Below are 24,478 nucleotides of genomic sequence, written 5' to 3' on the forward strand. Positions count from 1 at the left end.
CCTAGAGCCAGATATCCTGGATGTGAAGTCAAGTGGGCCTTAGAAACCATCACTCAGAGAAGGCAATGGCAACCCACTCCAGTACTCTTGCCTGGAAAATCCCATGGGTGGAGGAGTCTGGTAGGCTGCAGTCCAAGGGGTCGCGAAGAGTTGGACACGACTGAGCAACTTCACTTTCACTTTTCACTTTGATGCATTGGAGAACGAAATGGCAACGCACTCCAGTGTTCTTGCCTGGAGAATCCCAGGGACGGGGAAGCCTGGTGGGCTGCCGTCTATGGGGTCTCACAGAGTCAGACATGACTGAAGCGACTTAGTGGCAGCAGAAAGCATCACTACAAACAAAGCTAGTGGAGGTGATGGAATTTCAGTTGAGCTATTTCAAATCCTGAAAGATGATGCTGTGAAAGTGCTCACTCAATATGCCAGCAAATTTGGAAAACTCAGCAGTGGCCACAGGACTGGAAAATGTCAGTTTTCATTCCAATCCCAAAGAAAGGCAATGCCAAAGAATGCTCAAACTACCGCACAATTGCACTCATCTCACACGCTAGGAAATGCTTAAATTTCTCCAAGCCAGGCTTCAGCAATACATGAATCATGAACTTCCAGATAGATGTTCAAGCTGGTTTTAGAAAAGGCAGAAGAACCAGAGATAAAATTGCCAGCATCTGATGGATCATCAAAAAAGCAAGAGAGTTCCAGCAGAACATCTATCTCTGCTTTATTGACTATGCCAAAGCCTTTGACTGTGTGGATCACAATAAACTGTGGAAAATTCTGAAAGAGATGGGAATACCAGACCACCTGACCTGCCTCTTGAGAAACCTATATGCAGGTCAGGAAGCAACAGTTAGAATTGGACATGGAACTATAGACTGATTCCAAATAGGAAAAGGAGTACATCAAGGCTGTATATTGTCACCCTGCTTATTTAACTTCTATGCAGAGTACATCATGAGAAACACTGGGCTGGAAGAAGCACAAGCTGGAATCAAGATTGCCAGGAGAAATATCAATAACCTCAGATATGCAGATGACACCACCCTTATGGCAGAAAGTGAAGAGAATTAAAGAGCCTCGTGATGAAAGTGAAAGAAAAAAGTAAAAAATTTGGCTTAAAGCTCAACATTCAGAAAACGAAGATCATGGCATCTGGTCCCATCACTTCATGGGAAATAGATGGGGAAACAGTGGAAACATTGTCAGACTTAATTATTCGGGCTCCAAAATCACTGCAGTTGGTGATTGCAGCCATTAAATTAAGACGCTTACTCCTTGGAAGGAAAGTTATGACCAACCTAGATAGCATATTCAAAAGCAGAGACATTCCTTTGCCTACAAAGGTCCGACTAGTCAAATCTATGGCTTTTCCAGTGGTCATGTATGGATGTGAGAGTTGGACTGTGAAGAAAGCTGAGCACCAAAGAATTGATGCTTTTGAGCTGTGGTGTTGGAGAAGATTCTTTAGAGTCCCTTGGACTGCAAGGAGATCCAACCAGTCCATCCTAAAGGAGATCAGTCCTGAGTGTTCATTGGAAGGACTGATGCTGAAGCTGAAACTCCAGTACTTTGGCCACCTCATATGAAGAGTTGACTCATTGTTAAAACCCTGATGCTGGGAGGATTGGGGCAGGAGGAGAAGGGAACGACAGAGGATGAGATGGCAGGATGGCATCACCCACTTGGTGGACATGAGTTTGAGTAAGCTCCGGGAGTTGGTAATGTACAGGGAGGCCTGGCGTGCTGTGATTCATGGGGTCACAAAGAGTTGGACATGACTGAGTGATTGAACTGACTGAACTCATTTAGCATTGGCTGATTTGATCTCCTTGCTGTTCAAGGGACTCTTCAGTCTTCTCTAGCACCACAATTTGAAAGCATCTTCTCTAGAAGCACAATTCTAAAGCATTAATTCTTTGGCAGTGCTCAACCTTCTTTACGGTCCAACTTTCACATCTGTACATGCCTGACTAATGGAAAAACCATAGCTTTGAATATATGGACCTTTGTCAGCAAAGTGATGTCTCTGCTTTTTAATATGCTGTCTAGGTTTGTCATTATCTCATTACCTCCACCATAGTTTGGCCTCAGGTCAAATAACAGAGAGGGAACACTGGATATCAATAGAAAATCGGATTAAAGATTTATAGTGCATGGCCCCACCCATCAGAACAAGACCCAGTTTCCCCTTCAGTCATTCTCTCCCATCAGGAAGCTTCCATAAGCCTCTTACCCTTCTCCATCAGAGGGCAGACAGACTAAAAACAACAGTCACAGAAAACTAACCAATCTGATCACATGGACCACAGCCTTGTCTAACTCAGTGAAATTATGAGCCATGCCTTGTAGAGCCACCCAAGATGGACGTGTCATAATGGAGAGTTCTGACAAAATTTGGTCCTCTGGAGAAGGGAATGGCAAACCACTTCAGTATTCTGGCATGGAGAACCCCATGAATAGTATGAAAAGGCAAAAAGATAGGACACTGACAGATGAACTCCCCAGGTTGGTAGGTGCCCAATATGCTACTAGAGATCAGTGGAGAAATAACTCCAGAAAGAATGAAGAGACAGAGCCAAAGCAAAAGGAACACCCAATTGTGGATATGTCTGGTGATGGAAGTAAAGTCTGATGCTGTAAAGAGCAACACTGCATAGCAACCCGGAATGTTAGGTCCATGAAATCAAGGCAAATTGGAAGTGGTCAAACAGGAGGTGGCAAGAGTGCACGTCAACATGTTAGGAGTCAGTAAACTAAAATGGATTGGAATGGGTGAATTTAACTCAGATGATCATTATTTCTACTACTGTGGACAAGAATCCCTTAGAAGAAATGGAGTAGCCATCATAGTAAATGAAAGAGTCCAAAGTGCAGTACTTGGATGCAATCTCAAAAACAACAGAATGATCTCTGTTCATTTCCAAGGCAAAACATTCAATATCACAGTAATCCAAGTCTATACCCTGACCAGCTGAAAAAGCTGAAGTTCAACAGTTCTATGAAGATTGACAAGACCTTCTAGAACTAACATTCAAAAAAGATGTCCTTTTCATTTTAGGGGACTGGTATGCAAAAGTAGGAAGTCAAGATATACCTGGAGTAATGGGCAAATTTGGCCTTGGAGTATAGAATGATGCAGGGCAAAGGCTAACAGAGTTTAGCCAAGAGAGCACACTGGGCATAGCAAACACCCTCTTTAACAGCACAACAGAAGACTCTACACATGGACTACATGTGTAGAGTCACTAGATGGTCAAAACTGAAATCAGGTTTGACTAAATTCTTTGCATCCAAAGATGGAGAAGCTCTATACAGTCAGCAAACACAAGACTGGGAGCTGACTGTGGCTCAGATCATGAACTCCTTATTGCCAAATTCAGACTGAAATGGAAGAAAGTAGGGGAAAACACTAGACCATTCAGGTATGACCTAAATCAAATCCCTTAAGATTATACAGTAGAAGTGACAAATTCAAGGGATTAGATCTGATAGAGTGCCTGAAGAAATATGGATGGAGGTTTGTGACATTGTACAGGAGGCAGGGATCAAGACCATCCCCAAGAAAAAGAAATCCAAAAGGCAAAATGGTTGCCTGAGAAGGCCTTGCAGATAGCTGAGAAAAGAAGAGAAGTGAAAGGCAAAGGAGAAAAGGAAAGATATACCCATTTTAATGTAGAGTTCTAAAGAATAGTAAGGAGAGGTAAGAAAGCCTTTCTCAGTGATCAATGCAAAGAAATAGAGGAAAACGATAGAATGGGAAAGACTAGAGATCTCTTTAAGAAAATTAGTGATACCAAGGGAATACTTCACTCAAAGATGGGCCCAATAAAAGACAGAAATGGTATGAACCTAACAGAAGTAGAAGATATTAAGAAGAGGTAGCAAGAATACACAGAAGAACTATACAAAAAACATCTTCATGACCCAGAGAACCATGATGGTGTGATCACTCACCTAGAGCCAGACATCCTGGAATGTGAAGTCCAGTAGCCTTAGGAAGCATCACTAAGAACAAAGCTAGTGGAGGTGATGGAATCCCAGTTGAGCTATTTCAAATCCTAAAAGATGATGCTGTGAAAGTGCTGTCTTAATATGCCAGCAAATTTGGAAAACTCAGCAGTGGCCACAGGACTGGTGAAGGTCAGTTTTCCTTTCAATCCCAAAGAATGCTCAAACTACCTCATAATTACACTCATCTCACACACTGGCAAAGTAATGCTCAAAATTCTCCAACCCCAGCTTCAACAGTTCATGAATCATGAATTTCCAGATGTTCAAGCTGGATTTAGAAAAGGCAGAGGAACCAGAGATCAAATATTCAACATCCATTGGATCATCAAAAAAGCAAGAGAGTTCCAGAACAACATCTATTTCTGCTTTTTTGACTATGCCAGTAGTCAAGACTTTGACTGTGTAGATCACAACAAACTGTGGAAAATTCTGAAAGAGATGAGAATACCAGACCACCTGACCTGCCTCCTGAGAAATCTGTATGCAGGTCAAGAAGCAACAGTTAGAACTGGACATGGAACAACAGACTGGTTCCAAATTGAGAAAGGAGTACATCAAGGCTTTATATTGTCACCCTGCTTATTTAACTTATATTCAGAGTACATCATGAAAAACGCTGGGCTGGAGGAACCACAAGCTGCGATCAAGATTGCTGGGAGATATATCAATAACCTCAGATATGCAGATGACACCACCCTTATGGCTGAAAGCAAAGAAGAACTAAAGAGCCTCTTGATGAAAGTGAAAGAATAGAGTGAAAAATTGACTTAAAACTCAACATTCAGAAAATGAAGATCATTGCATCTGGTCCCATCACTTCATGGCAAACAGATAGAGAAACAGTGGAAACAGTGACAGACTTTAGTTTTTTGGGCTCCAAAATCACTGCTAATGGTGACTGTAGCCATTAAATTAAAAGATGTTAGCTCCTTGGAAGAAAAGTGATGACCAACCTAGACGGCGCATTAAAAAGCAGAGACACTGCTTTGCCATCAAAGATCCATCTAGTCAAAGTTATGGTTTTTCCAGTCATCATGTATGGATGTGAGATTTGGACTATAAAGAAAACTTAGCGCTGAAGAATTGATGCTTTTGAACTGTGTTGTCGGAGGAGACTCCTGAGAGTCCCTTGGACTGCAAAGAGATCCAACCAGCCCATCCTTTAAGGAAGTCAGCCCTGAATATTCATTAAAAGTACTGATGCTGAAGCTGAAACTCCAATTCTTTGGCCACCTGATGGGAAGAACTGACTCATTGGAAAAGACCGTGATGCTGGGAAAGATTGAAGGTGGGAGGAGAAGTGGTCGACAGAGGATGAGATGGTTGGATGGCATCACAGACTCAATGGACATGAGTTTGAGTAAGCTCCGGGAGTTGGTGATGGACGGGGAGGCCTGGAGTGCTACAGTCCATAGGGTCACAAAGAGTTGGACACAGCTGAGTGACTGAACTGATTGACTAGGTTTGTCATAGCTTTTGATATGCATTTTAATAAGATCACTCTAGTTCATGTGCAGAGAATGGATTGTTTCTGTGCAAACTGAATGAATTATGTAAATAGAGAGGCTATGTGGGAAGGCATTACCATAACCCTGGTGAGAAATGGGAGTCGATTGTGCAAGCCAGCTTCAGCCCACCACTTTAGAAGCTCATAGTTGTTCAAATAATACTTATGCCCCAGTTTTTAAAGGAGAGTTATTAAAGTGGCAGCAATGGAATTCTAGAAAATGGTCTGATTCTGAATATTTTGAATATAAAGGCACCACATATCCTAATTAACTGGGTGTGGGATTCCAGTTGAGCTATTTCAAATCCTGAAAGATGATGCTGTGAAAGTGCTCACTCAATATGCCAGCAAATTTGGAAAACTCAGCAGTACCCACAGGACTATAAAACGTCAGTTTTTTTCAATCCCAAAGAAAGGCAATACCAAAGAATGCTCAAACTACCGCACAATTGCACTCATCCACACGCTAGTAAAGTAATGCTCAAAATTCTCCAAGCCAGGCTTCAGCAATACGTGAACCGTGAACTTCCAGTTGTTCAAGATGGTTTCAGAAAAGGCAGAGGAACCAGAGATAAAATTGCCAACATCCGCTGGATCATCAAAAAAGCAAGAGAGTTCCAGAAGAACATCTATTTCTGCTTTCTTGACTATGCCAAAAACTTTGACTGTGGATCACAATAAACTGTGGAAAATTCTGAAAGAGATGGGCATACCAGACCACCTGACCTGCCTCTTGAGAAATCTGTATGCAGGTCAGGAAGCAACAGTTAGAACTGGACATGGAACAACAGACTGGTTCCAAATAGGAAAAGGAGTACATCAAGGCTGTATATTGTCACCCTGCTTATTTAACTTCTATGCAGAGTACATCATGAGAAATGCTGGGCTGGAAGAAGCACAAGCTGGAATCAAGATTGCCAGGAGAAATATCAATCACCTCAGATATGCAGATGACACCACCCTTATGGCAGAAAGTGAAGAGGAACTAAAAAGTCTCTTGATGAAGGTGAAAGTGGAGAGTGAAAAAGTTGGCTTAAAGCTCAACATTCAGAAAGTGAAGATCATGGCATCTGGTCCCATCACTTCATGGGAAATAGATGGGGAAACAGTGGAAACAGGGTCAGACTTTATTTTGGGGGGCTCTAAAATCACTGCAGATGGTGACTGCAGACATGAAATTAAAAGACGCTTACTCCTTGGAAGAAAACTTATGACCAACCTAGATAGCATATTCAAAAGCAGAGACATTATTTTGCCAACAAAGGTCCATCTAGTCAAGGCTATGGTTTTTCCAGTGGTCATGTATGGATGTGAGAGTTGGACTGTGAAGAAGGCTGAGTGCCGAAGAATTGATGCTTTTGAACTGTGGTATTGGAGAAGACTCTTGAGAGTCCCTTGGACTGCAAGGAGATCCAACCAGTCCATTCTGAAGGAGATCATCCCTGGGATTTCTTTGGGAGGAATGATGCTAAAGTTGAAACTCCAGTACTTTGGCCACCTCATGCGAAGAGTTGACTCACTGGAAAAGACTCTGAGGCTGGGAGGGTTTGGGGGCAGGAGGAGAAGGGGACGACAGAGGATGAGATGGCTGGATGGCATCGCTGACTCAATGGACATAAGTTTGAGTGAACTCCAGGAGTTCAGGATGGACAGGGAGGCCTGGTGTGCTGTGATTCATGGGGTCGCAAAGAGTCAGACACGACTGAGTGACTGAACTGAACCGAACTGAACTGGGGTATAAAAGAAAGAACAGAATCAATGATGACTCCATGGTCTTTAATTTGAACAACTAGGGGAATTCAGGTGGCATTTGATGTGATGGGCAATCTTTGGTAGGAATAAATGGGGGAATTCAGTTTTAGACATGTTATGTTTGAATCGACTATAATATATCCACACTTCCCAGGTGGCGCTAGTGGTAAAGAGCCCACCTGCCAATGCAGGAGACGTAAAAGATATGGCTTTGATTCCTGGGTTGAGAAGATCTCCTGGAAGAGGGCACGGCAACCCACTCCAGTATTCTTGCCTGGAGAACCCAAAGGACAGAGGAACCTGTTAGGCTGCTTGTTTGAAATGACTATAATATATCCAACAGAAGCTAGAAATAGCATGTAAAAGAATTTGGAATTCATGGGAGAAATCTAGACTAGGGCTGTGCATATGGTAAGTCAAGATATAGATTGCATATAAAGCCATGAGACTGAAAGCACAGGACAGTCAGTTCAGGCATAGAAGAAGTCTAAGAACTGAACCTTAGGATAAACCACTAAAGGTGGCAAAGACCAGAACCAGGGAAAAAAAGGATCTCTTGGTTCATAGCTTTCTGTACTCCAACTTGATTTTGAATCAGTTGAATATAAACATTATTTGTTTGTTCTTAGTTACTCAGTCATACATGACTTTTTGCAACCCCATGGACTATCCTAGCCCACCAGCCTTCTCTGTCCATGGGATTCTACCAGCAAGACCACTGGAGTGTGGGTAGCCATTTCCTTCTCCAGGAGATCTTCCCGACCTAGGGATCAAACCCAGGTCTCCTGCATTGCAGGCAGATTCTTTACCATCTGAGCTGATTGAGTACCAATTAAATATCAGGCAATTTAAAGAATAAATTTATCAACAATTATTAAAGTGTCCTCCTTGTCTTTCTCTAAATTTAAATATCTGTGCCAGACTATACACAGAGTCCAAGTAGTAGAGGAATGAAAGAAAATTTGGTGGAGTGGAAAGAGCACTTGGAGTAGTGTTAGTAGCTCCTAAGTTCAATACTTACTTGTAAACGAGAAAGACAAGGAGTTGCTTGAATCTCAAAGCAACACACACAAATACAGTTCCAACAACACAATCAGAATTCACTCTTTGTACAAGTTTTATCCTCTTCTGTCATCAAGAATTAGAGTGAGTATGTTCCTCCAGTTTGCATTTTCAGAAGTGGGAGTTCTTTCCCAATTGGCTGACTTATTCCCAGGATTAGCTCAACAGATACTGTTATCCTGCCTTTTGGGTTTGTTTTGTGATTTGAGCTAAAGTTTAATTATTCTGCAAGAAAGAAGCAACATCTACTGTGTTATATATGATCAAAATATTACATTCTACACCAAATTTTTTAACTTTTTTATCATCTTTACTTTCTCTTTCCCAAGGAAAATTATTATTTTTTTTAATTTGCAGGAAATCTTTCCAGAATCTAAAGTTACAATGACCAAAACTCAACATTTTATTTGTAGGTTAGGGCTATATAAGGGCAAAAATATTCTGTCAAATAGGATATAAAACAATATGAGTAAATATGGCATATTATCTTAGTACTGGATATTATCAATAATATATGATATAATGATATCTTAGTAATTTTTAAATTTTTTCATTTAAACTATTAGCTTTTTCTGCAGAAAATAAACATTTCATATTTGAATTTGGAAACCATAAATACCTAGAAAGCAATAAATCTTCAATTAAATTTGATGACAAAAACCCACACTTTTTCTCTTCTGTTTACAAAATGACCTAAACAAAATTATGTTATGTTTGTACATATACAATAATCTGTATATTTGTTCAAAGGAATAAAAGAACAAAAGTTTGCAAAGATGTGCTTCATTCACCAAAGGCTATATAAAGTTCTTTATTGGATCATAGAAAAAGCAAGAGAGCTCAAGAAAAACATCTATTTCTGCTTTATTGACTATGCCAAAAACTTTGACTGTGTGGATCACAATAAACTGTGGAAAATTCTTCAAGAGACGGGAATACCAGACCACCTGATCTGCCTCTTGAGAAATTTGTATGCAGGTCAGGAAGCAACAGTTAGAACTGGACATGGAACAACAGACTGGTTCCAAATAGGAAAAGGAGTACATCAAGGCTGTATATTGTCACCCTGCTTATTTAACTTCTATGCAGAGTACATCATGAGAAATGCTGGGCTGGAAGAAGCACAAGCTGGAATCAAGATTGCCGGAGAAATATCAATCACCTCAGATATGCAGATAACACCACCCTTATGGCAGAAAGTGAAGAGGAACTAAAAAGCCTCTTGATGAAAGTGATAGTGGAGAGTGAAAAAGTTGGCTTAAAGCTCAACATTCAGAAAACGAAGATCATGGCATCCGGTCCCATCACTTCATGGGAAATAGATGGGGAAACAGTGTCAGACTTTATTTTTCTGGGCTCCAAAATCACTACAGATGGTGACTGCAGCCATGAAATTAAAAGACGCTTACTCCTTGGAAGGAAAGTTATGACCAATCTAGACAGCATATTCAAAAGCAGAGACATTACTTTGCCAACAAAGGTCCATCTAGTCAAGGCTATGGTTTTTCCAGTGGTCATGTATGGATGTGAGAGTTGGACTGTGAAGAAGGCTGAGTGCCGAAGAATTGATGCTTTTGAACTGTGGTGTTGGAGAAGACTCTTGAGAGTCCCTTGGACTGCAAGGAGATCCAACCAGTCCATTCTGAAGGAGATCAGCCCTGGGATTTCTTTGGAAGGAATGATGCTAAAGCTGAAACTCCAGTACTTTGGCCACCTCATGCGAAGAGTTGACTCATTGGAAAAGACTCTGAGGCTGGGAGGGATTGGGTGCAGGAGGAGAAGGGGACGACAGAGGATGAGATGGCTGGATGGCATCACTGACTCGATGGACGTGAGTCTCAGTGAACTCTGGAAGCTGGTGATGGACAGGGAGGCCTGGCGTGCTGCGATTCATGGGGTCGCAAAGAGTCAGACACGACTGAGCGACTGATCTGATCTGATCTGATGTATAAACTACATACATTGGAAGCAAAGCACTTAAAAGTATTTGTTACCTTGCACTTGAGAAATTTTACAAAAATTTGCTTAGTTATTTATGCCAGAAAAATAAAAAATAAAATAAAAATGCAAGTCTTACTCTTTATGTTCTTTATACAATTAAATACATGTTTAAATCGCTTATGAGCAGTATTAGAGGCTCATTCATAAATAAAGAGTAACAGAAATAGAAAGTTCCACATCCTGAAATTTTCATAGATTTCTAAGAATTGGAAATTTTAAAATGTATACAAATGTTCTCAATAAGTTGAAAGTCACTGTTAGTCTAAAAGCATATAAAATACATGACTTTCCTTTTAATTTTTTAGTTTTAATGAAATACGTATGCAGAACAGTACATAGAACACATAGTTATTACACAGTTTATAATTGCTAGTGTAAGTACAAACTCTTATGTAATCATCACACAGGTCAAGAATAGGGCATTGCCAACACTCCAACAAGTAGAAAATTGCTTCTGCATGGAAGAAAGAAGGAAGCCACGGAAAGGCACAAATTCTACTGAAAATACATGTGATAACTACAGCTATGAGTACAAAGAGTGGAAACCATGAGAAACCTACAGATCACATGCATCTTCTAGTTTCATAATAAGGTCAGGAAGATCTTATCAAATAGAAGGGCTAAATCAGTGTTTCCCAAAGTTTGCCTCCTCGGAACCCAAGTCCCCCAAAAGATCATCTCTTTAAAAAAAAATGACATAGTCAAGTGAATTTTAGATATACACTGTATAACAGATGCACATTGGAATGATTCAAAATGCACGTTAGTATATTAAAGCCTCAGAAATCTTGAAGTAAAAAGATCTCTAACTTTTTTTGATGCAACTATCCTTAACTTACTAAGAGTGTGTTGTGTGTCAGAAACTATCTAAATAAAGCAGTTCTGGGTTAATTTAAGTTCATATGAACAATGTAACTTTTATTTCCCCAAGCCTGTGAAGTATTATCTTTCTTTTTGCTTTCACCCTATGGAATCCACAGTTGATTCAGCTTAAAGTAATAGAGGGATTTTTCCCCCATTATTAAATGAAGCTTCACTTTGACATTTATCACTTCCTATTTAAATCTTGAGAGAAGTCTTTTCATTTACTCTATTGCTTTTTCAATCTCTTACATTTCATCCAGATTTCATATCTGAAACACTTTCTCAAGGACTTTTGAAGAATTGCATTTTATAATGCTAGAGTATTTAGAAGAAATATTTCTTTATTCCTATAAATTTATTTTGCTTTGCTAACAACAGCTGACAGAACTTACCTTTGCATTTTAGGAAGACTTTTGCAAGGTATGTTGACCTGTCAGGTCAGTTAATGGTCTAGCAATTCTATTAAGGAATTGTAGCTGTTAAAAGTACTGCTTTTCTAAAGAATGTATACACCACTTGAAAAATCAATCCAGAGAATTCTACATTTCAATCCTCTCACCTTTTTACTAATATCAGTTTCACTGTCAAACTGAAGCAACTGGGAACTTGGTTGACCAGAATATACCATTCCCTAACTAGTCTGAGATACCAAGGTGGTGCCTCCCTGTCCTCATTGTCACTCAACTGCTCTCCTAGACCTGAAGCTCCCAACTGTCATATCCTTGCTTACAACCTCTATTATTATTTGAAACATCAAGAGAATTGAATGATACAAGTAAAAGCAGATGTATTTAATCATCATGTTAAACACACCTACTTCTAACTCTTTTTGTGCTTCTGTTGGACAGTCTGAAGAAAAGCCTGGATCCAAGTAGGAGGAATAGAGCTGGGAGAAAGGATACTGGTTAATAACAGACCTACATTATTTACAAAAATCATTTGATTATAACTTTTAAAATAAGATATATCCTTGGTGGTTCAGTCGCTAAGTCGTGACCGACTCTTGTGACCCCATGGACTGTAGCTCACCAGGCTCCTCTGTCCATGGGATTTTCCAGGCAAGAATACTGGAGTGGATTTCTATTTCCTTCTCCAGGGGATCTTCCCAATCCAGGGATTGAAACCGGGTCTCCTGTATTGTAGGCAGATTCTTTACTGACTGAGCTATGACAGCTCTCTAAAATATATCCTTAAGTATATAAAATTTGATTGTGAAATTGTCCTGATCATTATTACTGTATTAAAAAATCACTACAAACCTTAGTAGCATAAAATGATAATTTTTAGAATGACCACAGAAACTGTGGGTCATGCATTCATATAGAGTACAGTTTGTTTCTGCCCTTTGATATTTTGGTCTTAGCTGCTGCTGCTGCTGCTGCTGCTAAGTCACTTCAGTCATGTCTGACTCTGTGCGACCCTAGAGACGGCAGCCCACCAGGCTCCCCCGTCCCTGGGATTCTCCAGGCAAGAACAGTGGAGTGGGTTGCCATTTCCTTCTCCAATGCATGAAAGTGAAAAGGGAAAGTGAAGTCGCTCAGTCATCTCCAACTCCTAGCAACCCCAAGGACTGCAGCCTACCAAGCTCCTCTGTCCATGGGATTTGCCAGGCAAGAGTACTGGAGTGGGGTGCCATTACCTTCTCCGTGGTCTTAGCTGAGGGAGACTCAAAGAGCTGAGGCTGGGGACCCACTTCCTAGATGGCTTCTTTACATACATGTGTGGCACCTTGAAATGGATGGCTGGAAAGCCGGTGTCAGGTGAGATAATTGGCTGAGCACATCCACACATCAGCTTTCCATAGCCAGACTTCTCATACTGCTGACCATTGTCTCAACAAATAAGTCAGAACACCCAAGGCCTTTTATGATCTAATCTCAAAGGTCTCCAAACATCACTTAAACTATATATTCTTGGTTCCAGCAGTCACAACCTCACCCAGATACAAGGGGAGTGGACATAGATCCCGAATCTCAATGAAATAATTGTCAATAATTTAAGCTGCCATGGAAATACTTTATAAAAATTTCAACATTTTCTCCACCAAAAGAACTTCTAGATTTCCTCTCTCTGATTCACCTGAAATAAAGTGAAGTGGCATGATAGAATGATTTGGAGCAACTTGAAATACAAACTCTCAGAGAAAAGTGACAGAGACTGAGGGTTGAAGCTTGAGAGAAAATTGAGCTTTGGTGAGGGGGGTACTATCTTCATTTTTGCTGAAAAGAGAAAAATAAACAAATATAAGCAATGAGACTTGGTTGAGAAATGAAGAAGGGACTTTATAACACGTAAGATCTGATCAAAGTTCCGTCTATTACTGGCATTAATCAGACTGATTTCCAGAATATATTAGTAAAGAGCACCCACTGCCCTGGATTAGAAATTCATATCTGGGGGTAACAGATTAATCCTTTGTAGGATATGAAAGAACCAACTCCTCAAGTGGATATACACATTTGTGTCCTCATTCAATGTTAGTCCATTCATCTACTCACACAGCCCTTCAACAAACAAGTCCTGAGTGCCTCCTATGCGCCTGTACTGCACTGTTTGTTGACACCACATGTATAAACGGTATCATTGGTCTCCACTCGTAGACAACTCATCTAGAGCAATTTTCATACATTCACTTTCTCAGCTTTCTTTTTAAAGCAATTCTGTCACAGCAGAAGTTTAAAATCTAGATGTATTGCTAAGATGTTAGTGAAATAAGAAACACCCAAAGAACTAAAAGTCACTAAGCAGTGTATCAACGAGTCATGAAATAAATAGTATGCATAGGAGATAATTTCAGACTATAAGAGATCACTATAGAACTAGGCAAACTAAAGATGGCTTCATGGAGTTGTTCTAAAAAGAGATAACTAACCATTTCCCTGGTGGCTCAGAGGGTAAAGAGTCTGCCTGCAACGCTGGAGACCTGGGTTCAATCCCTGGGTAGGGAAGATCCCCTGGAGAAGGAAATGGCAGCCCACTCTGGTATTCTTGCCTGGAAAATTCCATGGACATAGGAGCCTTGGGGGGCTACAGTCCATGGGGCCACGAAGAGTCAGACACCACTGAGCAACTAACTTAATTTTAACAACCAAATACTGAGATTTATTTGTACCAGGGCTTCCCAGGTGATGCTATAGCGGTAAAGAATCTGCCTGCCAATGCAGGCGACATCAGAGATGCCAGTTTGAACCCAGAGTCAGAAAGATCCCCTGGAGAAGGGCATGGAAACCCACTCCAGCATTCTTGCCTGGAGAATTCCATGGACAGAGAAGCCAGGTGGGCTACAATCCATAGGGTCACAAAGAGTTGGACATGACTGAAGCAACTTAGCACACACGCATACATTTTCAAAGGTATGTGAAAATTAAGAATTTCTATGCAACAAATAAAGTACAGAAAACATTCTATGCTTTTAAATTTATCCAAACCAAACTATATTTAGCTTCCAGTCTCCATTGGCCAAGTCTGGTGAAAATAACAACATCAATAATTATTTTGTAATTTACCACTACATTTCATTCCCCTACACACCTCTCCCTCTTTCTCTTTCCCCACACACCATTCTTCTCATTCATTTATTTTATACTGTATCAAGATATCAGATCTTACAAAGGCCAAGAAAAAATAGAGGCAATTCCTAACCAGTGGTCACTCTTAGCCATAGTAAAGCACTCATTGTCCTTCTTAACACAGTTCATTCAGAGGTGGACAATGTTGCTATTGATTCAAATTCATGTTGTCAAACTTGTTTCTGTGGACTTTCTCCTAGTCTGCCAAGTCAACATTGGGCTCACTGCCCAACTTCTTGGGTACTTTCACAAAGAAACCTAGGGTAAACTTTCCTCTGGGGTAAGGAGGCCTAGAACACATGAAAACATAAAGCTGATCTTCCTGTCCAGAAAGGACAGGAAAAATTTTAAAAATATGATTTTTTTATTCTGTTGTTGGTAAATCCATTCCAGCAAAAAAATTTCTAAGAACAAGGGAATAAAATTATTAATATATTGTCATGCCGCAAGTAATAACTGCACTTTCTTTTATTTAAAGGTTACCAACTTCTAGCAAAGAACTACATTGGTAAAAGAGGAGATTAAAGCACATGAATTTGAATACCTATTAGCTGCCCAAATATGAGAGAAAATGTGTAAATGGCCTTGGTAACAAGAAAATGAAAAGGCATTTCTATTTAGCTTTACATCTAACATATTTAGAATCAATCATTTTTGCTCTAATGCTGCCATCACTTTTATACTACTTGGTATTCATTGTAACTTATTCAATCATAAGAAATTCATTTGACCTTTGGAGATTATAGACTGAATATTGTCATACAATTTGTATATCTTTGAGGATCAATTGCTCACCAATACTATGAGCTTTATTCCTACTTTGAAAACTCAGCTGAAACAATAGTTTTTCATAACAATAGTTTTTCACTGACAAGCACACAGCAGTAATCCTGCGGTTTTTTTTCTCTCTTTGCCCTTTTGATGGAGGCACTTTTAATGCAGCATCTCAATATCAGAGATTTCCATTGATAGCATGTTACTTTAATCTGTCTTCTAGCTATACCACCAACTGAGGAATATTAACCATATTTTACATTTCAGTAGTCAATCTGGCCATTCTATTTATTTTGTGAATGAAATAGCTAGGTGTAATTCTTAGCAGATCATACTAACAAATGGTGTCATTATTGGTATAAATCTAATAACACTACATTTAAATATGATTTCTCCGTTGAGAGCCTCATTTTAGAGGAAGTCAAAATTACTCCCATCAGGGATATAACAGAGTTAAGTGTTTTGCCCAACACACTGAGCTATTAAGATAATCAAAAAACTTTTTTCCTAGGTTTCAATCTTTATGACCACGTTCATCCCCACTCTTCACTAAGTACTATCTATAAATTAATAGACTGCACATTTTAACTACATCTACCAAAGCAAGCTGCAAAGACCTATGGATTTGTGAAACATTATTGCTCAAAAACTCTGGCAGTTTTGAAACTTGGTTGCACATTGGAATCACCCAAGGAGCTCTAAAATATGCTGTTGTCTTGGTCACGCCCCAGAGACTCTAATTTAATTGATATAAGGCCTGAGCATCAGTATTTTTAAAAGCTCCCCAGGTGATTCTAATACACAGACAAAATTGAGAACCACTGTTCAAACCTTTGTTTTATGGATAAGACAATTACCCCTATCAGTGACACATATAAATTTGATGTTAGAGCTAAAGCTAAAACTCCAGTCTTCAGAATTTCAGTTAATAACTCTTTTCATTAGCTCAAGGCTTTTCAATAGTGTTTCTCTGGGCCTAGGGCTCCTCAGAGATACTGCAGGGACCATGAAAATGATAGAGATGAAAGAGGAGAGGTCTGATCCCACTTCAGTTGAGTTCAGTCACTCAGTCATGTCCAACTCTTTGCAACCCCTTAGGCTGCATCACACCAGGCTTCCCTGTCCATCACCAACTCCCAGAAATTGCTCAAACTCACATTCATCGAGTCGGTGATGCCATCCAATCATCTAATCCTCTGTCATCCCCTTCTCCTCCTGCTTTCAATCTTTCCCAGCATCAGGGTCTTCCCCTAATAAAAAGCTTAATTTATATTTTTTAATATGTCGGACTCAGTTGCAAGATTTTTTCTAGGGGAAGAAAAAGGAAAAACAGAGGGAAAAAATATATACTTGCCTAAAGTAAAAATAAGTTTTAAACTGTAGCAAGCAGACGGCATATATATATATATATATGTCAGAGAGCACCATCTCAGAAAAAGAGACAGAGAGAAAGGGAGAGAAGAAGAGAGGGAGGAGAAAAGGAGGGAGGAAAGAGTGCTTGCTTCAGCAACACATATGCTAAAATTGGAATGATACAGAGAAGACCAGCATGGTCCCTACACAAGGATGAATTCACAAAGAACTGATAGAATTCACAAAATGCTCCATTAAAAACAAAAGGAGGAAAACTTATGACTTTTTAGATAACCTGAGGCCAGTGGTAAAGCTGTTTATATATATATATATATATATATATATTTATATATATATATATATATATTAAAATGTAAATCTGGGGATTTGATTAGTTTAAATTTAACACAATGAAGAGTCCTTAGCCAGAAAGTAACAGTTTTTAACATCCCAATGTGTATTTTATAATTCTTAAGGAGGAATGTGTCCTTCCATGGTATGAGGTGGGTTGAGGCTGCCTCTGAAGAGCCTAGTTTTGAGAAGAGAGTTGGACTTTTCATTAAGCAAATAAGAAAGAGAATTGGACAAGGAGAAAGGTCAAGAGAGGAGGCCAGAAAAGATCATAAGGACAAAGACAGGAAAACTGGATAGAAAACGCTAAGATAGGAACTCTGGTTCCTGATAGAAACTAGACTCATGCTTACTTTATAGGCTAAATGAAAAAGGCAAACAACTTGAGAAGAAGAGAGAGTGAAGAACAGCTGTTCCATCATCATCTCTACATAGAACACCTCCACATCCATTTTATCTTTGGAGCAGGCTGGAAGAGTGGAGTTAAACTGCAGTGCTGAACTTGGCTATTCATTAGCTAGGATATCAGCTAAGACTCAGTCAACATCTATCAAAATCTTGGAGGTTGATTCTTAACATTTATCTCTTTAGTTTTATTTATTCATATTTCTGCCTTAGGATTTCCAGCACTTATCCATTCTTTTATTTTGATTTTGATAGATGTATATTTCCCTTTACTCACAACATATGAAATAGAATCTCATTGACATGTTTTGTTACTAACTGGAAATTATAATTTATATTAAGAATAGTAGTCATACATTGATCACCTTCCATGTGCCAAACAACATGAGTATCACCCTATAAAGATCACCCTTAATCAATCACAAAAACACTATGAAGTTAATGTTGCTGTCTTCTTCTCACTGTGAACCCTGGGCTCAATAAGGTTATATTGTCCAAAATGAGGCAATTTTATTTTATTTTTGTCAAGATTTCCAAAGTCTGTGTTCTTTCCACTGCTATACTATGCTGTTTCATTCTCTCCACTGACCCCTGAATCAAATGGAAATGCCCCCATGCTTCTGAAACATGTAGGCCAGCAATATTAAGCATATTTGAACTACTTTTCTCCTTTCTATTCAGAAACCCCTGGGAAACTACTACTTTACCATGAGTTGCAGATTAAAGGAAAATTAAAAAGTAATTATAAAAATCATTTCATGACATAGAAGGACAATTATTTCTGAACGAGACCTTATAAAATTTCATCAAATTTTATGAGCTTTAAGCATTGTATTATATATTAATGAATCCAGAAGGCTATATAACATATAATACTTAATCTTCTGCTTATCTACCTTATTGCAGACAATTAAAGACACTATTTTTGAAAATCCTTTTTTTTTCTTTCCTGTCACAGAATATCTAGTAAAAATTTGACATTGTTATCAATCTGAGCTTAAAATGCTAAATGCTTTCCTGTAAAAATTCATAAAAATATAAGATACAGGACCCTTTTTTACCCCATTTACAAGGATGCATATCTTATCTTTTCTAAAATAAATCTATCACAGTATAAATCTAACACACGTAATAATAAAGTATGATTTTGCTCGATGATTTTGTATTACAAACTCTGTACACAGAGTTTTCCTAATGACTGACACTTAGTTGCAATATAATAAATATTCAGCTTCCCAAGAGTGACTTCATTTCCAATTCTATCTTCTTCCATATTTAAATCCTGTACAATCCATCTCTGCTTGCTGAAAAGACAGCTAAAAGTTACTTAATATATCCTAGGTTTTTAATTATTTTAAATAAAAATCTCTATTTATCCTTCAGTTCAGTCACTCAGTCACATCCTACTCTTTGCGACACCATGAATTGCAGCACTCCAGGCCTCCCTGTCCACCACCAACTCCCGGAGTTCACTCAAACTCATGTGCATCGAGTCGGTGATGCCATCCAGCCATCTCATCCTCTGTTGTCCCCTTCTCCTCCTGCCCCCAATCCCTCCCAGCATCAGTCTTTTCCAATGAGTCACCTCTTCGCATGAGGTGGCCAAAGTATTGGAGTTTCAGCTTCAACATCAGTCCTTCCAAAGAACACCCAGGACCGATCTCCTTTAGAATGGACTGGTTGGATCTCCCTGCAGCCCAAGGGACTCTCAAGAGTCTTCTCCAACACCACAGTTCAAAAGCATCAATTCTTTGGCGCTCAGCCTTCTTCACAGTCCAACTCTCACATCCATACATGACCACTGGAAAAACCATAGCCTTGACTAGATGGACCTTTGTTGGCAATGTCTCTGCTTTTTAATATGCTATCTAGGCTGGTCATAACTCTCCTTCCAAGGAGCAAGCGTCTTTTAATTTCACGGCTGCAATCACCATCTGCAGTGATTTTGGAGCCCCAAAAAATAAAGTCTGACCCTGTTTCCACTGTTTCCCCATCTAATTCCCATGAAGTGATGGGACCAGATGCCATGATCTTCGTTTTCTGAATGTTGAGCTTTATGCCAACTTTTTCACTCTTGTCTTTCACTTTCATCAAGAGGCTTTTTAGTTCCTCTTCACTTTCTGACATAAGGGTGGTGTCATCTGCATATCTGAGGTTACTGATATTTCTCCCAGCAATCTTTTTTTTTTTTTAAAGATGTAATAATTTATTTAAGTAAGTCCTTTTCTTCTTCTAGTTTTTGAGCAAGTTTTATTCTCAATTGCATTGTAAAAGACATATTGAAAATTATGAACGACATAAAACGTGACATTTCAAATTGTCAGGCACTACAGGACTGTCCTTGTTCTCCTCTCCCAACAATCTTGATTCCAGCTTGTACTTCTTCCAGTCCAGCATTTCTCATGATGTACTCTGCATAGAAGTTAAATAAGCTGGGTGACAATATACAACCTTGATGTACTGCTTTTCCTATTTGGAACCAGTCTGTTGTTCCATGTCCAGTTCTAACTGCTGCTTCCTGATCTGCATATAGGTTTCTCAAGAGGCAGGTCAGGTAGTCTGTTTCCCATTTCTTTCAGAATTTTCCATAGTTTATTGTGATCCACAGTCAAAGGCTTTGGAATAGTCAATAAATCAGAAATAAATGTTTTCTTAAACTCTCTTGCTTTTTCAATGATCCAGCGGATGTTGGCAATTTGATCTCTGGTTCCTCTGCCTTTTCTGAAACCAGCTTGAATATCTGGAAGTTCATGGTTCACATATTGCTATTATGAAAGATCTATAAAGGGAATACAAATATTACCCTCGTTTTACAGATAAAAAAACTGAGTTTAAATAATGTACCCAAATTTATTCAGTTAACAAGCACAGAACATGGAGTCAAGTCTAAGTAGTCCAACTTGAAAACTTTTTGATGACTTAGCTATTTTTTAACAGACAGCTTTCACTCCATTTAGACCCTTCTGTGAGTTTGCCTTAAGTTATTATTATAATTTATTGCCTGCACAAACTCAGAAAATGCAGGAGAGAGCCTCTGTCCCTTTTATTTCTTTTATCATCTTACTATTTCCTATGATAAGACCTTGAACAAAATAGGTGTCCAACCATTTGAACTAAATTATTAAAATAAATTAATCTAATTAGATGAATCATTTATTCATTCCATAAATATTATTAAACATGTCTCTGTGCCAGTTACTGTGATGTATGATAGAAAGTGAATGGTCAACATTGTAGGTAAGGGTCTTCTTTACTTTCCTGTAGAAAATGGTTTTACATAGTGCTTTTGATGGTACACTTCCAGTTGTCAGTGAAAGAAACTCAACCAAAACTAGCTTGAGTTAAAAGGTAACTTAACGACTTACACTCCTAAGAAATCTAAGAGGTGACTGACTTCAAACACAATTAGATCTAGGGTTTTAGAAATGCCATAAGAAATTTCTCTCTCTCAATTCTGTTTTCCTCATTGTTTTATCCTGACACAGAGCTCTTTCCATGTGATGGTAACAAGAGCTCCCAGGGGCTGCAACTTATAATACATCCTAGTAACTAAGGGGTAAGAAAGTACTTTTCCTTTAAGTGCCAGCAAACACTTTTGGTGGAGCTCTCATTGGCCATGCTTAGGTCATACATTCATCTCTAAGACAATCAAAATGGCCAGACTCATTGGCCTTGCCTTGGTAATGTGCTCATAGCTCACTGTGGTGGGGGAGGGGGGTGAACAGTAGAAAAAGGGAAGCTTGCCAATAAACCACATACCTACTGCTATTAAGGAAATAAGAATGTTTACTCCTCCATAAACTCACTGGGCAAGAAACAGTTCTGTATTTAATCATTCAAAAGAATTACCCTTCATAAAATGACTTCCACCACCAAGAAAGATTTTTTTTAAAAACCTTAGTTTAAATCATTTTGTGGTATTAGTGACTCTACTAAGTTTACCCATTATATTCAACCCATTAGTTTATAAAAAGTGCCAGTCTCACCACAAAAAGCAACAACCTAGTAGCAAGATTCTAAACAGATGTATGCATTAAAATGGGTGCAATTGAGAGATATTTTTATTTTAAAAATCCAAATATGAACAAACACTTAATTGCTTCTTCTAGATTATTGGAATTATAATCTCTTCAACCCACACCAGATGCACAGAAAACCTTTCCTGAGCTCAGTTTAAACAATCTTTATTAGCATACCAGCAGTGATCTCAAAAGCACTTAATAAGGACTGTCACAAGTTGGGAGTCAAAGCGATTCACATATTAACATTCTGAAAAACAAAACTGCACCAAATACAGCTCTAATATGTAAAACATACTGCTCATATCTGAAATTAACAGGAAGGTGAGGGAGTGGAAAGCAAATAGGAATAACTGAAATAGTCTTTAACTTCTTTCACTGTGGGGGACTGAATATATAAGCAGTGAAAAACAACATCTAGTTGATTATGGGAACACAGGGAGCAATCAAAGTTTTTTAAAAAAAAACAGAAAGAGCAAGAAACCAAGGCAGCTAAAGGAAATAACTTGGAAACAGATAAGGAATAAAATTAAAGAAAGCAGCTGACAAACTGAAAGAGGTGATGGGGAATCCTTAGGGGACAATGAAGGAAAGTGGGCTTTAACAAAATGTAGGAACAGATTTTCAGCTACAATCAAAAATCTCATGAGATATTAACAGTGGGTTTATTAGTTAAAATCACAACTAGATGTAGCTAATATCATTTTTTATATTGATTAGATAGCATCGATCCATAAGAAAAAAATCCATCAAGTATTATTAGTGAAAAATGTAAGGGTACCAAATTATATATGCATACTGCATAAGCTAGGCTAAGTATACAGCAATAAAAAGGGGGAGTTTGAGATACTCAAATCAATAGGCAATGCAGCAAGTAAAATTGATGGGAGCCTCTTTTTTCTAAGGGATTTTAGAGTACTGTGTCAGACAAGAAGGTCTCCTCAGGACAGTGAGCTCATGTAAAAGAAAGAAATTTCCACTAAAATGCTAGTAAAGGAATGGAGACCCAGATTAGGCTTATACTTAGCATATCACCCTAATTTTTTTTAAAGTGTGGCAGGAAGAATTTTACATGTTCATCAAAGAACATTTCATTTTCTCTGAAGCACATAGCAAGACAACATTTTGCAATCAGATGGGGACATGTGAATGAATTCTGAGCAGCTGAATGTGAGAAGAAGTGATAAATAATACTTTGATGCCTGGCCCTGAAGTCCCTTGGGCCACCCTTCAAGTTCTTTCTCTGCTTTGTCCAAGGAGATGGTAGAGTCACTACATAAAAGAAGGCTGGTGCCCTGACGACTGCATGGAGAAAAGCCTCCTTGTGGACCGAAGGCCATCTATGACTTAAATATTAAATAAGAAATAAAAATATCAGCTGATACCCACCCAGCCTGGTTCACACACAAACATTTGTCCAAACTTACTGAAGAAAACTGAATTGTTTACACTGTAAAACCAGATGAGTTTTTAAAATGAAAGTTAAGAACAGATAAGAAGGTAGAGTCTTGCAGTACATCTAAAGGACAGGGATAAATGAAGTGGAACAATTAGTGAATTCACATTATTTGAAGTGGCAAAGGGGTGTTTAAGAGAAAGGATGTCTAATATAAACTTGAATTATATGCTGTGCTTTGCTGCACTGCACATTAATCCCCTTCTTGGATACCAAATCTTGTGTAAAATTTGTTAAGTGCAAAGCCTTAAAAAATATTATCTTGAGAGTGAAAGAGTGGTATCCAGGTAGTGTCAGAGGAGTGTGCACAGAAGGTGGAACAAAGAGTGAAGATTAAGGATTAAGTAACAGCAGTTTCTTCACCCATTCTGTGAAAACAGCATCACCCTAAAACCAAATCCAAATAAGATATTACCAGAATGAAAAAACCTATAGATCAATAACTCTCATGAACATAGTTGCAAAAATCAACAAAACATTAGAAAACCAAATGGCCAAGTAGGATTTATGTCAGGTAACAGTATTGGGAAAACTGGATATTCTTTCACATGGAAAAGAATGAAATTCAACCTCTATCTTACATCACTCACAAAAAATTAACTGGAAATAGATTAAAGAATTAAATGTAAAACCTAAAACTGTAAAAGTCCTAGAAAAAAAATAGAAGAAGTGCTTCTTGACATTAGTCTGGGCAACAATTTTTCTTGGATATGACACAAAAAATAAAGGCAATAAAAGCAAAAATAAGCAAGTGGAAATACATAAAGCTAAAAAGCTTTTGTTCACCAAAGGAGACCATCAACAAAACCAAAGGAAACCTATGGAATGAGAGAAAACATTTCTGAACTATATTATCCAATAAGACATTAATATATAAAGTATATAAGGAAATAATACAAATTAATAGCAATGATAATAATAATATGAATAGAAAATGGACAGAAGACCTCAATAGACATTTTTCCAAAAAAGACATACAAAATGGCCAACAGGTACACAAGAAAATGCACAGCCTCACTAGTCATCAGGGAAATATGAATCAAGATATCCTTGAGGTATCACTTTATGCCTGTTAGAATGGCATCAGTCATCAAGAGACAATGGATAGGGACTTCCATGGTGGTCCAGTGGTTAAGAATCCACCTTGTAATGCAGGGGATACAGGTTCAATTCCTGGTCAGGGAATAAGATCCCATATGCCATGCAAGAAGTAAGACCACGAGCTACAACTACTGAGTCCATGTCCCACAACTAGAGAGTCTGTACTCCACAACGAAAGATCCTGCCTGCCTGCTGCAACAAGACACGAAGCAGCCAAATAATAATAATAATAATAAACAAAAGCTGTTAA

At 38.6% G+C, this 24,478-nt stretch overlaps 1 non-coding gene and 1 pseudogene across 1 annotated transcript; both read left to right on the forward strand.

Annotated features, from left to right (window-relative positions):
- LOC129650918 (tigger transposable element-derived protein 1-like) overlaps positions 1 to 24,478 on the forward strand; it is an 83,351-nt pseudogene that overhangs the window by 14,597 nt on the left and 44,276 nt on the right.
- LOC129651883 (U6 spliceosomal RNA) lies at positions 17,038 to 17,147 on the forward strand. The gene has a single exon (XR_008714386.1). It is a non-coding gene; the product is annotated as a U6 spliceosomal RNA (small nuclear RNA).

This window comes from Bubalus kerabau, chromosome 4 (genome assembly GCF_029407905.1).
Source record: "Bubalus kerabau isolate K-KA32 ecotype Philippines breed swamp buffalo chromosome 4, PCC_UOA_SB_1v2, whole genome shotgun sequence".
Taxonomy (NCBI): domain Eukaryota; kingdom Metazoa; phylum Chordata; class Mammalia; order Artiodactyla; family Bovidae; genus Bubalus; species Bubalus kerabau.